The sequence below is a fragment of the Pinus tabuliformis genome, chromosome 2_1 (assembly GCF_031772625.1).
Source record: "Pinus tabuliformis cultivar Carrire ecotype Pingquan chromosome 2_1, CPIR1, whole genome shotgun sequence".
Taxonomy (NCBI): domain Eukaryota; kingdom Viridiplantae; phylum Streptophyta; class Pinopsida; order Pinales; family Pinaceae; genus Pinus; species Pinus tabuliformis.
This window is the reverse complement of record NC_142299.1, coordinates 299,389,263-299,406,970: the sequence shown is the minus strand read 5'-3', so window position 1 is coordinate 299,406,970 and position 17,708 is coordinate 299,389,263.

Below are 17,708 nucleotides of genomic sequence, written 5' to 3'. Positions count from 1 at the left end.
TCAAGTATTTGCATGGCACTAGTGATTATGGTCTGTGCTACCAAGGAAGACCTGGATTGGACAGAGTGTTGGATATTCGTGGCTTTGTTGATGCAGACTAGGCTGGAGATCTGGATCAGAGAAGATCTACAAGTGGGTATTTTTTTAACCTATTTGGAGTTGCAGTTAGTTGGATGAGTAAGAAACAATATGTAGTGGCACTATCAACTACAGAGGCAGAATACATGGTAGCCACTCATGCAAGCAAGGAAGTAGTTTGGTTTTAGAGATTGTGTTCAAGTATGGGGTTAGTATAGGAAGCTATAAGGATAGACTGTGATAGCCAAAGTGCAATTTTCTTGGCAAAGAACCTTGCATATCATTCAAACAAAAAGCACATTGATGTTCAGTATCACTTTGTGAGGGATATGATAGAAGACAAAAAGGTGTTGCTAGTAAAGGTGGACACTTTGAAGAATATTGCAGATGCATTGAGAAAATCTATGAGCTCTGAGAAGTTCTCTTGGTGTAGAGAGACAATGGGCATTTAAGGGCTGGGAAAATGACTAAGCTCTCTTCTGGCCCCCTGTGGAAAGAAAACAACAAGTGGGAGAATGTTGGGTTGTGTTATATTCTTTCCACATAGTTAACGGGGGGTTTGAAGGGCACCCGTAACCCCACTTTATGGGGTCTGGGGCAACGCCCCAGAAAATTTTGGTTTTGTACCCTATGTTAGGTTATGCGGACTCACCTATGGTTTTGTGCATGATTTTCGCACATGTTTTTTTGGTTTTCGGTCCATGGTACTGGACGCGATGGTTTTCGGTCCATGGTAGTGGATGCGATAGTTTTCAGTCCATGGTATTGGACGCGATAGTTTTCACTCCATGGTATTGGATGCTTCAGCATGTATAAATATGTATGGTAACATTGAAAGGAACATAATAAAAAATCAAGTTGGTAGTCCCGATTTTGGGATCCAGGGGAAAATAGCTATGTATATGTGTTTTATGTGTTTTGCTCTCACATTATTTATTTTCTGTGTTTTAGAATTCATATGCAAGTAATTTCTGTACGGGGTTAAAACCTACAGTTAGTAGTCCCAACTTCTTTATAGTTGCTTCAGAAATGAAGTTTACTTGTGAACCACTATCAAATAAAGTATCAACCTTTTGATGCTTGGAAATAACTCTAATATTAAAAAGCTCATGTCTTTTCCTCTCATTTTCATCATTATCATTAGATTGTACAGAATTACTAGTAGATGCTTCAGAATTTTTACCTTTTATACCTATTGCTATGAATATTGTTTCATCACCTGAGTTTGACCCCAAATCTTTATGAATAGGAGCAACAGTCTTCTCCTTCTCACCATTGAACTTCTTGGGTTTCAGCTCCGAATGTAAAGACCAACAATGTTCATCATCATGTCCATCCTTCTTGCAGTGAGTGCATGAAGGTTTGTCTTTCTATACATCATTTGCCTTCCTCTCTTTCCATTTCTTCTTCCTCTTTTCCTTGTTCTTTCTTGCAGTGGGTTTTGATGATCCCCCAACCTCTGGGTTCACATTCTTGCCTCTAGGCTCTAGATGTGTAGCCTAAATGGATACCTCATCTATGCTAGTAGGGTTAAACATGAGAATGGTGTGCCTCAAATCGCTATGTATACCACCTATATACTTCAACAAAGTTTCAATTGAGTCTAGAGAAATACCTAAAATTAAACCTCTTTTTCTAAACTCCTGGGTATAGCTTTGTACACTTTGCCCCTTTAATTGGTGAAGAGTTTGCCAACTCATCATGGCTTGCTGCATATAAGCTAGTGGATAGAATTGTTTTTTAATGGCAGAAACAAATTCACTCCAGGTAGAAAGAATTTTACCATGCTTCTTCAAATCAGCTTGGGTCCTGCCTTCCCACCACACTAGGGCAGTTCCTCCAAGGCGAAGGCTGGCTAGCTGAATCTTTCTCATTTTTGAAGTGATGTTATGCACCCTGCAATAGACATCAATCTGTCTAATCCAGTTATCTAGCTTTTCTGCATTTAATTCTCCATCATATATTGGCAAATCAAATTTTACATCTAATTTAATCAAAGGGCTAGAAGGAGGTGTTGATAGAGGAGGCTCTTTTCCTTTCCCTTTGCCTTCAGAATGACCATCTAGAAGAGGTTCCTCTATTCCTTTGTCTTGATTGGAGGCTAAAGTATCTTCATCTCAACCTTTCTTAAATTTCTGATACATCTCTTCTACCATGGCTCTCATTGTCATTAAACTATCCATGAACTGAGAGTCTGATTCTAAGAGAATTTCTTCTGACATTTTCCTCCTAGGATAGACTCTTCCTATTGCTAGGTTAGCCTCAACCAATTATCCTTATCCTAATTTGAGATTTGACCTAGTTAGCATTCAACAATCCAGCACAAGCTTGTCTAACCTTAGCAAACCTAAAGCTCTGATACTGCTTGATCTAGGAATGAGATCTTAGACAATTATTAAGGTATTACAGACTCATTTTCATGGATTTTCCCATGTTAATTTATGCAATGGATCGATAAGATTGTGAAATACATAGACAATGAGCTAGTTAAAGAAACATAATAGACAACACACATAAACACAGCAAGTTTAATATCGATTTCACCCAACACTCCTGGGCTACATCCCTGGTCCAACATTTAGTGGTGACCTCTCTATTATGTCTTCAGAAAGAAGATTTTTTACAAAAGTGAGCTCAATTTGAGTCTCACACAATAGATAAAACAACAAGGCTTTACTTGGATCACCCAAGTCTTTCAGAGTACATAGACTCTCCTCACTGACTCTATGTCTCTGTTTTCTCTCTGTCTCAGCACTACTTTCCCTATTTTCTGTCAATTTGTGGCTTTAAAGCCAATCAGCGATATCTGTTTGTTTCACCTTCTCGGGCTCTTTGGCTTCCTGACCTCTATCTGCTCAGATCCCCCTCTGAGCATTAGAAATCATTGCTAAATGCTTTCAGGGATGGTGGCCACCTATTTGGTAACGGAATGGGTCATTGGGTCTTTCAAATCCCTGAAAATAGTGTTCTATATGTTTATAGAGAAATACATTAAAAACTGTGAAAAATTGCTAAATTTTCATTTATCGAGTCCGCCTGTATATCGACATCGCATCTTTACCATTGACCTAGGAGATCTAGATCCAACGACTGTGGTTAATTTTAGGCAGCTCTTTCGTACAAGGGTTAACTGCCCGATAAGGGTGGTTTTCTTTCTCCTTAGCCTGGACACGTGGCAACCAGTTTATGGGATCGGGCAGAGCCCGGCCCAAACCACTTCCTGCCTTTGGCCCGCCTGAAATCCTGCTTGTATTGTGATTTCCCTTTTATATTTTAAAATACATTAAAATATGAAATCCCACTTATATCGGACTTGAGACAATATACAACATCATTAATAAACCCTTTTAGGTTTGGTCTCATCGCCTTGTCTTATGAAACCAACTCAAGAAAAGATAGAAAAGATAGATCAACGCCTTAGAATTCAGCCTCTTTGAGGGGGAAACCTCCTTTACATTACATAAATGAACAATTCTTGAATGATTCAAATGGAAAAACCTCCTTTCTATATATAGGAGTCTAAGGAGTCACAATATAATCTAGCCGACCTAACAATAATAATATAAAGCCACAAAAATAACAATAGAGGGATTCTATGGGGCACAGTAATAACAATATGGGGGCAATAGGGGCACAACAATATTAATAAGGGGTATAAATACAATAGTAATGGGGTAATCACTAGTATTATAGGGACCCAACATGCCCCTCTCCTTCAAAAAAGTGTTTTCCTCAACGCTTGAGTAGTTCTGGATACTTCTGCATAAAATTCTCATCCTCCCATGTGGAATCTTCAGCGGATAAGTTCTTCCACTTGATAAGATACTCTAAAATTGATCGATTTCATAGCTGTCGAGTTCTTGTTTCTATGACTGCTTTTGGTTCCAATATAATTTTTCCTTCCTCGTCAAGTTCTGGCAATATTGTTTGAACTGGGAGCTTGTAACCTATAACCTTCTTTAAACATGAAACATGGAAAACTGGGTGCAATCGAGAAGCTGCAGGAACCTCCAATTTGTATGTCATAGTACCAATCATTTGCAACACCTTGTACGGACCATAATACTTTGGTGATAATTTATTATCCTTCTTAGCTTGCTTGAGGAACATTTGCTTATATGGTTGTAGCCGTAGGAATACCCAATCACCTACATCAAAACTTCTTTCACTACGATGTTGATCTTCCTGTTGTTTCATTCTATTCTGTGCCAACACGAGGTTATCCTTTAAGAGTTGGAGGACTTGTTGTTGATGTTCGATGTGATGTTCCACTTCCTGAACCTTAGAATTTTCTCTTAAATATGATGTTATGGATGGTGGTTGATACCCATAAAGTGCCATAAATGGGGTCATTTTTGTTGCTGTATGGAAGGAAGTGTTATACCACCATTCAGCCAAAGGAAACCATTTGACCCTTTGTGTCTGTTTATCAGATACAAAGCAACGAAGATATCCTTCCAAACATTTGTTTACTATCTCAGTTTGCCAATCAGATTGAGGATGATAAGATGAGCTATGAGCTAACTGAGTACCAAGACAAGAAAATAATTCTGTCCAAAAATTTCCAGTGAAAATGGGATCTCTGTCACTTACAATAATCTTTTGGTTTCCATGTAGCTTTTGAATTGTTTCCATAAATGCAGTAGAAACTATACTAGCTTTAAATGGATGTGATAATGCACAAAAGTGTGCATACTTGGTAAGTCTGTCAACTACCACCATGATAACACTATTTCCCTCAGACTTGGGTAAACCTGTGATAAAATCCATTGAAACCTCCTCCCAACGTTGGCTTGGAATGGATAAAGGTTGTAATAGACCCGATGTCTTAATTGTTTCAACTTTATTTTGCTGGTAAACCAAACATTCTGCCACAAACTTTTGAATATCTGATTTAAGGCCATCCCAAAAAAATTCCTTCTTAACCCTATGATAAGTTTTTAAAAATCCTGAGTTCCCTCCTATGGGAGAAGTGTGCAATTCCATAAGAATATTTTGTTTTAGCTGGGAATTCTTACAGAGGTATAAGCGATCTTTGTACCATAACGAATCATTTTTCCAACTAAATGTATCAGACATACTGGAATCTTGTTGTAACTTTCGAATAAGTGCCCACAATTCTTCGTCATTCTTCCATTCCTCCCTTGCTTCGTTTATCCAATCTGGTTGGATAATAGAAATGGTACACAACAATGCTTCCACATCCTCATCCTTTCTTGAGAGTGCATCTACCACCACATTTTGCTTCCCTTTTTTGTAGATGATTTCAAAGTCATAACCCAACATCTTTGTGACCCACTTTTGTTTCTCTTCAGAGGATAATCTTTTTTCTAAAAAGTATTTAAGGCTATCAGGATCTGTTTTTACCTTGAAGTGTCTTCCCATTAGGAAGGGTCGCCATTTCTTAAGTGCATGGAGTATTGCCAACATTTCCTTCTCATAAATAGCTTTGCTTAAAAACTTTCCCTTGATTGGACGACTTTCAAAAGCAATGGATCTTTCATCTTGCATTAGAACAGCACCAATTCCATTTCTTAAAGCATCACATTCCATAATAAAGGTTTTTGTGAAGTCCGATGTAGCTAAGACCGGTGCTTGGCACATTGCCTCTTTAAGATATTCAAAGGCCTTTGTTGCTTCCGGAGTCCATGAAAATGCATCTTTCTTCAATAATGTTGTTAGAGGTGCTGCTATTCTCCCATAATTCTTAACAAAATTGCGATAATACCTTGTCAACCCGAGAAATCCTCGTAGATGCTTTATGGATGTGGGGATTTTCCATTCCTTAATGGCTTTAATTTTGCTAGGGTCTACCTTAACTCCTTCATGAGATACAATATGACCCAGATATTCCACCTCCTAGACTCCAAAGAAACATTTGGATCCTTTTGCATATATTTGTTTCTCCAATAGTTGTAGCACCTTGTCAACATGTTCAACATGATCCTTCCAAGACTTGCCGTAGATTAGTATATCATCAAAAAATACTAACACAAATTTTCTAAGGAATGGTTTGAAAATTGAATTCATCAAACCTTGAAATGTTGAAGGTGCATTGGTAAGGAAAAAAGGCATGACAAAAAATTCATAATGAACCTCATGAGTTCTAAATGCTGTTTTCGGAATGTCTTCAGTCTTCATTCTGATTTGATGATATTCTGAATGAAGATCCAACTTGGTGAAGTAAATTGATCCATGCAATTCACCCAGTAATTCATCAATGACAGGAATGGGGAGCTTATCTTTAATAGTGAGCTTGTTGAGCACCCTATAATCTGGACACATGTGCCATGATCCATCCTTCTTGTGCACCAATACTACTGGAGCAGAGAAAGAACTTTGACTCAGTTGAATTATACCAGCCTCTAGCATTTCTGCAACCATACGTTCAATTTCACTCTTTCGGACATAGGGATATCTGTATGGCCTGATGTTTGGAGGAACACTTCCTAGAATCAGATGAATAGCATGATCATGATCACGCATAGGTGGGAGACCTTTGGGAGTCTCAAATAACTTGGAATGATTGTCCAGGACTTTTTGGAGATCTGGAGAAATAGATGATTCCGATGTGGAAACATCTAGCGAACATAATTGTTCAATTACACCTCTTTGCTCCTTTTTTAGAAGATTTGTCATGCCAGTAGAGTTGATTATCTTTCCTGGTTTCCTTGCAATACCCCTTAATTCAACTTCATTTCCTTCCGTAGAAAATTTGATGAAAAGTTCTTGAAAATTAAAAGCTATTGTACCCAAGGATTGTAGCCATTGGACTCCGAGTACAACATCAGCACCTCCCATTGGAATGGAAAGCATTGGGCTAGCCAATACATATTCTCCCATGGATAGCTTGATATTATGGCACTTTCCAGAGCAATTTATTGTTCCTCCATTTGCAATCATCACTTGACACTCTGGTGTTGGATATAGGAAGCAATTCAATTCTTTTGCTACCTTACAATGAATAAAATTGTGGGTGCTTCCTGAATCAATCAACACTATTACCTTTTTCTTCTTGATTTGTCCTTCGATCTTGATGGTTTGAAGAGTGGTAATTCCCACCAATGCATTACAAGATATGGTCGGATTTATTTTTTCTTCATCTAGGCTTTGTTCTTGGACTATATCCTCTTCTTTTGACCTTTCTTGCTCCTTTTTTCTTCCTCTTCACAATCTATGTAGAATAATTTCTTCTTAGCACACTTATGACCTTTAGTGTATTTGCTATCACAATTGTAACAAAGCCCTTTTTCTCTTTTTTCTTCCAATTGTTGTGGTGTCAACCTTATAGGTTGTGGAAGACTAGGGGCAACAACACTTCTGTCTTTATAGTTGTGAGTGGTATGCTTCCTAGTTGCCATAATTTTGCTTTCCATTTTTCTTGCTAACTTGAATGCCTTCTCTAATGAATCAGGTTCCCAAATGTGAACATCATGTTGGATATTATCCTTTAAAGACCCTACGAACACATCAATCCTATGCTCCTCTGGAATATCTTTTACCCTTATGTTAAATTTTTGGAACTCCTCAATGTGCTCCATTATTGAACCCTTTTGTTTGAGACTTATCAATTGGCTAAAAAAAGTGTTGCTTTTTGTATCCTCATAATGTGCTATCAATTCTTCCGTAAAAATTGCCCAAGTGATAAATTGTTTATGAGAGCAAAGCCATTGATATCATACAAACTGATTTGGTTCCAAATATAAAGTTTCCATACGTACCTTTTGTGTGTTTTGCACATTATTGAGATCGAATAATTGCTCCATCCGTAATATCCATGGGGCGGGATCCTTGCCATCAAACTTCCTCATATCGATTTTTGGAATATGGTGAGTCTTCGATCCAAAATTAGAGTCTATGCAATCATGATTAACATTTCTTTTGTTCTCATCATGAGTTTCCTTTAGTACCCTTTCACCCTTAGTGACCATTTCTTGTAGCAACTTATTCATATTTATCTTCAATTCTTCCATCTTATCATCCATGCCATCAATTTTAGCTTCTACACCTTTCTTTAAACAATCCATCTTAGCCTCTACACCTTTCTTTAAACCATCCATCTTAGCTTCTACATATTTCCTTAAACCATCCATCTTAGATTCTGTTGCTTTTTGTGCAAGTGACACTTGTTGCACTTGTCCTTGTAATTTTGATATATCATATAGCATTTCTTCATCTTCTTCATGATTCATGCTAGAGCTTTCAGGTTCCTTACTAGGTGTTTGCATTTTCTTTCCTTGGGGCATCAGTTACTGATAATAATTCTCTATTATGCCCTTTGAATTCCTTCAAAATAAATTTTCAAACCAAGCTTAAGCAAAAATTTAAGAAAATCTACACACCTTTTTTCACTTTGTAGGAGCTTGATATTGCCTTTGATGTATCTATGTACTTTCTAATCATCTAGTTCTGAATTTTTGATCTGCAATAGCCCTTTGTGTCCTCTTTCCAACGCCACAAGTCTGACCCAAATTGGATTCTCCAAGGAAGCGTTATGCGAAATCTCCCACAGTGACTTGATTATAGACTAGTTCAGTAGAGTGAACTTGTACGACGTGCCACGAGTCACTGTTTTGACTTTTGGATCTGAAAAATGCATAAAAGAAACTACAGTCCATCCTCTTTCTATACCTTCTTACAAAATTTCAATCCGATCCCCAGAGAGAAAGTTATGACTATTTTCCCCAGGTCACCTATTTAGAATGTAATTCAGGAGTCTGCAAAAAGACTAACTTCCTCAGATCATATCTCTACACATATAGCACGAAAAGCTCTGAAATTCGGATCCAAGGTGCAGCGTCATTTCTTCTCAAATGGGTTTTTCTTGCAACTTCTGAAACATCGTAGAAAAAAGTTATAGCGAAAATGCCACGATGACCTGTTTGGAGCACCGAAACCCTAGAATCCAAAGCTCTGATACCAAATGTTATGAAACCAGCTCAAGAAAAGATAGAAAAGATAGATCAACGCCTTAGAATTCAGCCTCTTCGAGGGGGCAACCTCCTTTACATTACATAAATGAACAATTCTTGGATGATTCAAATGGAAAAACCTCCTTTCTATATATAGGAGTCTAAGGAGTCACAATATAATCCAGCCGACCTAACAATAATAATATAAAGCCACAAAAATAACAATAGAGGGATTCTATGGGGCACAGTAATAACAATATGGGGGCAATAGGGGCATAAAAATATTAATAAGGGGTATAACTATAATAGTAATGGGGTAATCACTAGTATTATAGGGACCCAACACATCGGCACTTTATCCTTTGTATTTCATTTAATAAATGAAATACGCGAAATACATAGAAATCTGTCGTTTGGCAGATCTCAAATTTTATGAAATATTGTTTATAGCCCTATCAGGTCCAGCTATCACATCGCGGATATATATATATATATATATATATATATATATATATATATATAGCCTTGCTCCTCTGTGGTTTGTCAACAGGATATTAAGATGCAACATGGGTTGTCGATCTGCACACTTGATCGATGGTCCTCCTTGACCCCGCTGATCATTGTCGCATATACCATGTGGTCTCCACTGGCTAGCCTCTACTTGCCACTGCCAATTGTGATTTGTCAATCAGATCTAGACCATTGATCAGCCAGATGTGATAGCTCCTGTGAATCACTCCTTTGATCACTGATAAGCTTATTTTTTATCATTTCTTTATGTTTTTGGCTGCCTATAGTATTTTTTTTCCTGTTCTAAGGGTTTTTCCTCATGCGATAGTTTTGATCTTTTAAACGATTTGAAGGAATTAGAGGGTAATTGGATCCATTTTGGATCAGATACCACTTGCTCTGGTTTATCCAACTTTGATATCACCTTCTTTGAACGTGGGGTTAATAAAACTTAAGATGTGATACCACCTCATCTGAAAATAAGGCACTAAAGGCTTCCTGTCGGGCTGCCAAGAACCTCTCCCACTCCAAAGCTTATATATTTCCAAGACGTTATGATTAACCCATTGAAGAATTAAAAAGTGCTTGAAAATAGGGGTATGCTTGTGTTTGTTTTTAAATTGTTTATATGCTTTAAGTTGATTAACTTAAACTGATATAAAAACATATAACAGTGAAACAGTGCAGCAAATAAGCATCACACGTAACAGGAATATAATATGGAGTTCACCCAAACCTCTTGGGATACGTCTCCTTGAGCTCTAGTCAACTCAACTAGGCTCTCTGGGATTATGGCATAAATTCTTTTACAAGCTCCACGCTCAACTCCATTGGTTTACAACTGAACCTATGGGTTTAGAATTCCATCTTGTCCCGCTGGCTGTCCATACTCTAATGACAAATATAGGCTTCTCTGGACTTGACTCCTTCAATCAGCGCTTTAAGCTATCTTGAGCTCTAGCTTGCACTAACTCCCTCAGAATTCTCTCACCATCCCTAGAATGTCTTCTTCTATCTTCAGCACACTCTGAACACTAGCAATAACTAGATCATTTGATCTTTTTGTTGTTCTCAAGCTTCATTACTACTCCATGTCTCCTAGAAGTCTTCAGGATTTTCTTAACTCCATCTCAATGGATTCAACTATCCCCTACAATCACCTCGACTATTGGAACCTTGAGAATGAACAATGGCTCTATTCTCTGCAACTACCTCCAACCTCTGTCGGCCTCTACTTCTGCTCTCGGCTCTAGCTCTGGCTTCTCTAAGCTCTCTGGTTTTCGCTCGACCTCCAAGTGACTCCAAAACTCTCTTCCTTGCCTTTCAATAATTCTCTCTGGCTTTTCTGAGGCCTCCCTCCAGCTCTGTGGCTTCCTGTCCATTTCTCTATGCATGACCATTCCTTTGTCTCTTTGGTTGGCCCTTTGGCTTCTAGCTCTGTGGATCTATGTGTTACAAATGCATCATTGTTACAAAATGCCCACTTGTAGTGTGGCACAATGATCAGGGATAGTTACAAAGGTATTGTGGCCTTTCTTCAAGCGAAAACCCAAAAACAAAACAAAATTCCAATACACAGAAACATACTAGAAATACACTATTGGGCACAAAATCTGGACTTGAAAAAGAATGCAACTGCATCTATAAACCTATCGAGTCTGCCATTCCATTGCTAATCACAATTGCATGGCGTATTCGCCAAAAAACCCAATACACAGGAAATACAAAGAAATCCCGCATTTTTGGATTTCAAATATTATGAAATTTCACTAATAATCCCCATCAGTTCCAAGATTTATTGGCATATTGAAATTGCATATCGCATCTCAACAACCCTTGTATCAGGGATGACTGATCGCTGATATCGGCGTATCGCTATTGGCCCCGTCGCTATATCACACATCGCAAGTGTAATGGCCCTGAGGGGCTTCCCTTTCATTATGCCCACCGCCAATCCTCCGATCCGCCGATCGCTGATATCACATCTCGCATATCACATCTCCGGGGTCTATGCCTCTGCTCCTCCAATTGTCGATCACCCCGATCATTCCGATTACTGACTCCATCACAACCATCCATTCGTGCTCGAATCCAATGGCTGTAAGCTCTCATCACAATTGCATAATCACATGTCTCTATGCCCGGGGTCCCGATATCGGGCAAAGGCATACCTTCTATGTGATAAGTTGGAGGTCGCAATCGGGGGTCCTTCTGCCTTTGATTTAAGTCCTCCACTTGGCTTTTTCTTATGTGATTTCTTCAATGGGCCTTTTAGGCCATTTTTATAAGAATTTGCCTCCTTTTCAAAGGACCATGGCAAACTTCTTTCTGTAATAACTTCCTCACCCAAAGTGCATTTTAGCCCATTCAAATTGTAGTAGATTTAGAATGAAAATATCTATGCAATGGGACTATTCCCAAGAGTAGCCCTTCACTTTCATTTTCCTCAGTGAGGAACATTTTAGACTTAAGAGTCTATTCTAGATCCATTTTTTATCACAGATGATGAATAGGGAAAAAGAAAAAGGCCAAGAACAAGAGGATTGAAAAAGGCTTTAGAGCTTGAAATACAAAAGGAGGTGGAATTGGAGGAGCAACTCACTTCAAATTAGCAATTGGTCAAGGACATAGCGGAAAATAGAGAGTCTTGGCTTGAGAAAGTGAATACACACTTGGAGACCCTCTTGGACAAAGCAAATAGAGATGTTGAGTTTCAAAGGAAGATGGCCAAGTATTATGCAAGGAGAAACCAATTGGTAAGGAGCAAGCTCAAGAGAGATCATGAGAGAATTAACAAATTGACCAAGCAAGAGGAGAGGAATAGACTTCACATGCTTTCGTAGGCATCCCTACATGCCTCTAATCTTTAATCATCTATAAAAACACATTTTTGGGTACTTTGACCATTTTGGGGCATGAAGTTACTTGCTAAGATTTTCAAACAATTTTTAGCACAGTCATGGAGGTCAAATGCGCAACACCCACTTTTTTGGGGCATCCAATGAGAAAAAGGTAAGATTTTTTGGGTTTCTAGTGATGAGTACATACGCCCTGTACGTTTTCTAAGGATTTTTTGGCCTGGGCGCTGAGCAGTATTGGGAGAATTGATTTTTGACTAAGAACATGACTTCCAAATTAAAAAATTCAAGTTTTTCTAGAAGGTAGATAGGTATAGCTTTGCAACATACTATTGTGGGCCCAATTTGGACATTATGAAGGCCTCCAAAAGTGTAGCTGAAGTTGAAGGGCGTGTCTGGAATTGGCAGTGCGTGCCTAGCACTGGTGCTACGCTTTTGACAAATTGTCCACCTTTTCACTGTTTTGTCCCAGTTTTCACTTTCACCTTGGAAAATCATGATTTTATCCTTGTAATTGATCAGTTGAATGAAATTACGATGCTTCTAGAGCTTACTATGGTAGATTCATCATGTAAAACAAATTCATGAGGTGTAATCTATCAGTTTGTTTGGGTTAGGGATGAGTCATGTTGACCACCCTATTTTCTTGTTAGCAGTTCAGATCTTGTTAGAAACAACTCCTCTTCTAATGGATTCAAACCCTTGAGCTTAGGATGAGTTATTTTGGGTCTAAATGATGCTTTTCCTCAGTCATTGTATGGGTTGGACTTAGTTGGACACTTATGCTTTGAGCCAACATCATTTTGTATCAATTTTAGTAGGAGACTAATGAAAAGTTGTAGCTATTTCTTTGGGATCCATGTCGTATGATGTTCAGTTCAATCTTCTATACTGTGATCATATGTTATAATGTTTTTCGTACTTCATCAATCATTTCATTGCTTTTATGTGAATGTATACAAGTCTAAAAGGCAGAATCCATAACTTCTATGCTCTATTTTGGGTAGACATTTCACAGTTTCTTCAATTTAGGAAGAATCCATGTTGCTCACATGCTCTTTCTAACTCCTCACATATCTTGAAACACCTCGCCCATTAAATCCTAAAGTGTTGAGCCTTGTGCCTACCTTGCCAAATCGAAACCCTGCAATTTTGACCTAATTTCATTGCCCTAATTGTTTGGCTCCTCCTAATCTAGCAAAACCCTTGAAAATCAAATCAAAACTTGTGCTACTATACCTAGCCTAATATCGTTTTCCTGATCCAGTCATCTTGGCTGAGATCCTGGTGGAGAGAGCCCTCTCCTGGCCTACTAGGGCTAGCTACATGGCTAAGCGTGGTTTGTGGTTACCCTTGCATTACCTTCCTTCAGCCTAAGGTTCAATTCAGGTGATAACATAGTGGTGACTATACTGGGGAAGAGGTGACAGATATTTTGTGGGAAAGATCATCAAAATTTAGATTTAGTTATGATTGTTGATGGTGGAAAATGATCAGACACAGGAAGGCTAAAATCATTCACCTCATGACTCCAAATCAGTTTCAAGATCATATCCAAAGAATCCACTGGAGGATGAACCCGATCAATAGAAACATGAAAGGACAATATGGAAAGATCAAGTATTCAAGTTGGAATTTCATCCTAGACATTATGTTCTTTGTCATCAATTATTTTTTCTCTTTTCCTGAGAATTTCAAAAAGGTTTTACAAAGTATATTGTATTTGAGAAAATATACTAGACTTGCAAGTGATTCCTTCCCTTTAAAGATTGTGAAAACGAATTCTTCATATGCCTTTGATCTTGATCAAGACCCTTATTCTGAATCTTATGATGACCATATTCAACTTGATGAGCCTAAAGAGACCAAGATTGATTCTACAACTTCTGTACATACTCCTACACCTTGTAAAATTTCAGATTGACACAAACCACTCATATTACCTCCTATACTCCATGCTTTCCCTGAAAATCATTACCTATACCTGCCGAGGTTTGATGGTGAATATGACAATATCACTGCTAAGAGACATATGCAGAATTTTGACACTTTCCTCGACCTTTTTGAAGTTTACAAAGAAGATGTCAGTGTCAGGCTATTCACTCTTTCTTTGCAAGGAAAAGTCAAGAGTTGGTTCAAAAACCTTCCTGATGCAAGCATCTCAAATTTCCAGCAGTTCTTCAAAGTTTTCATCGACAAGTGGGTGGTCAAACAAAACCCTTTCTTGATTCTAGAAGAGTATAACCAACTGAAAACACTGCCAGGGGAGATAGTACAACAATTTTCTGCCAGGTTTAACCAAGTGTATGTTTCGATGCTTGCTAATATAAGGCCTCCTCCTGGATCCTCTCTCTTGCACTACCCGGATGATCCGAAAATAGAGGTTCAGCTGAGGGAAAGGAACCTTGCAACACTTGAAGAGATGTACAACAATGTAGTAGATGTAGAGGCTAATCTATTGATCAGAAGGGAAAAGCTAAAGGAAGAAGAGAGAGAGAACACTATAGAGCACCTAACATTTTCAGAGGTAAAGCTTGACATTTTGGTAAGTAAAATGGAAGAAATGATGCAAATAATCACCTCAAGAGATGAATTTTCTATTCAAGATCACCATGACCCACTTGTCCCATAAGATGAAAAGATTGCTAGCCCTAAAAAGTTTCTTGCTAATCCTAGCTACCATAGATTTGAAAATAGATTTGTAGATCAATTTGAGTAGAAACAATCTAATAATATAATGTGTATGATTGGTGACATTACTTATACTGATTATTTGCCAATGTTTGATCAGTAAGACAATTATTATGTTCTCCAAATAGAAGCTAATCTTGCAGAGCAATCAACAACTGGTTTGTGGGAGGAGGAAGTTCAGCTTCAGCAGCTCGAATGTAGTAATCAACTGAAGCATATCAGCTATGATAGTGATGAGGAAAGTGTAGAAAAGTTGGAAGTAAGTGAAGGATCTTTTCCTCTTTGTTTTACTTCATTTCAGTTCATTAGAGGTAACTTTTATGTGATCAGAAATCAACACTCATTGAGTTTTGATCTCGACAATCAAGAGGATACTCAAATTTTTGATTAGAGCTCCTCATCCTTGTGTTTCTCCTCATTTGCAAAAATAAGAGAAAAATATAAGCAGGCAGATAAGTAGGTGGTCAAAACTATAAAGGATAAACCTTCTCATGAATTGGTCGAGGAAATCATTTGTGACATAGAAGCCTCCCTAGGTCTAGATTTGTAGCCACGGAGTTCCATTGAATTTCAAATTGCAGATGAAGGCTTATAAGCTAAAACATATGAACAAATGATGAAAGATGACTCTGTACCACTATTTTTTGAAAATTTTCAATTTTTAAAGAAAAAATTTCATAATATCTCTAAATCAAAGGATGAGCAGCATGTAGAGTGTCATGCAGTCTCATTAAAACAGATGGAAAATATGTTGGAGAAATATTTTCAATTTTTCATGACCCAATAGCTGATTTGTTGGATGATATCCGTAGTAAAATTCCTTCTCCATTAGCTAACTATGAACTTGAAAAGAATGTTGATATAAACTTGATCTGACAGCCGACTTCATTATCTTGTTCAGCAGGAGTTTCATTACAAAGCTCATACCAAGATTTGTAGTCATATCAAGAGAGTAATGAAGAAGATTTTTGTTTTGTTGTTGATCATCAAGAAAAATTAGTCATTCATGAGTTTTAGGATCCTTTTGTCAATTTGTTGTAGTCATCAAAGAAAGAAAACATAGATGTTAGGAAAATTTTAAAACGAAAGTACGAAGACTACCTAGAGTGGAGCAGTAACGTATTAGATGAGCTAGAAATCAATATGTATTCATATGAATATACTTTCACAACATTTTTGAGGTCAGCAGGTTGATTCATGCTTTGAAATTTCATCAATCTTCAATCTGTTGAAAAATTTTCATGGGAGTTTCCTTTCAGTAGTTCTCTCTTCTTTCTCATAAACAAGCACTTGCGGAGAACTCAAATAGTAGCCAGAATGCTTACCTGGTTACATCGGTTGTTTCATTAACTTTAATAGGTGATGAATGAAACAATTAGAATAGGTTTTATTGAATAAGCTCCATTTTGAGCATCTTTTTTAGTTTTCCAGTTGTGTTTTAGTATTGAGTCAGTTTTCAGTTGAGTGAAAGTTAGTTTGTGTCTTTGAGTCATCAATATTCAGTCATGCATTTTAGATTGAGTTTCTTTTACTCCATGCCCAATGGATAAGGCTACTTTGTCTATGGTGTTCTTGGCCCTCCAAGGAGCTACCATCCCCAATGGAGCCAATGTTAGTGTCAGTATATGCATACTTCCATCAGGGATCAAATCTTCTCTTTGCATTTTCATTTTAGGTGTCCCATATTGATTTTTTTTCGTTGCATTAGGTCATGTTAAAATGGTCCATTGATGGCTTTCCATTGACCTCCTGTTCCATTTGTTGTTCAATTGATTTTGAATTGACCTCCTATGTCATTTTCTGTTCAATTGACCTCCTGCATCATTTTCTGTTCAATTGACCTCCTGCGTCATTTGTTGTTCAATTGTTGTTCAATTGAGGTAGTTGTATTTCCATTAGGTCTTAGGGTTTCGATGGTCCACTAAAACACCATCTCCTGCATAAAAGACCAGCAAGTGAAGGAGTAAGATTAAACAAGATTTCATTAGCAAAATAGTTGGTAATTTTAATATTCAAGGAAAAATGTAATTTTATGGTTTTAATATGTAATAATTCTCATGGTTCCAAGTGTTGCAAGTTCAAAGTTGCATCATCCAAAAGGAAGAGTTTCAAATTCATTATGTTTCCAAATCCACCAAGAAGATCAAATCAGAAGATCAAGTTCAAAGGTAAATTGTAAAAGACAAGTCAAGTTTGAGAAAGAAAAGGGGGGTCCCAAGACTAATTTTGAAAATCTAAACAAGGTATAAAGGCCATCAAAGAACAAGGGAAGGCTCGTTTGCACTCATATCCATCTATATCTCACTAAACTACACTCCATATACCTCCCTTGACCCTTTCCCATGCCCATTCCTCTCATTTCCCTCTCCTAGGGTTTTGAGGGAAGTTTTCTTGGTTTCATGACCTCCATGGTTAAATCATCAACAAAACTTGTATCTGGATGCTCTTACACCTTTCTCTATCCTTAATATACCTTCCTAAACACTTCCCATCACTCCTATCCCTCAAAATCATCATTTTTCTACAAACCATATCCTATTTCTACGCTTTTGACACTTTTCTAGACTAGGCCTGTGTTTTGCCCTTTTGGAGCCCTTTCCCTCACTCAATCCTTGAAATTCTAGTTTCCCCTACTTCCTAACATCCCTCCCTACCTCCA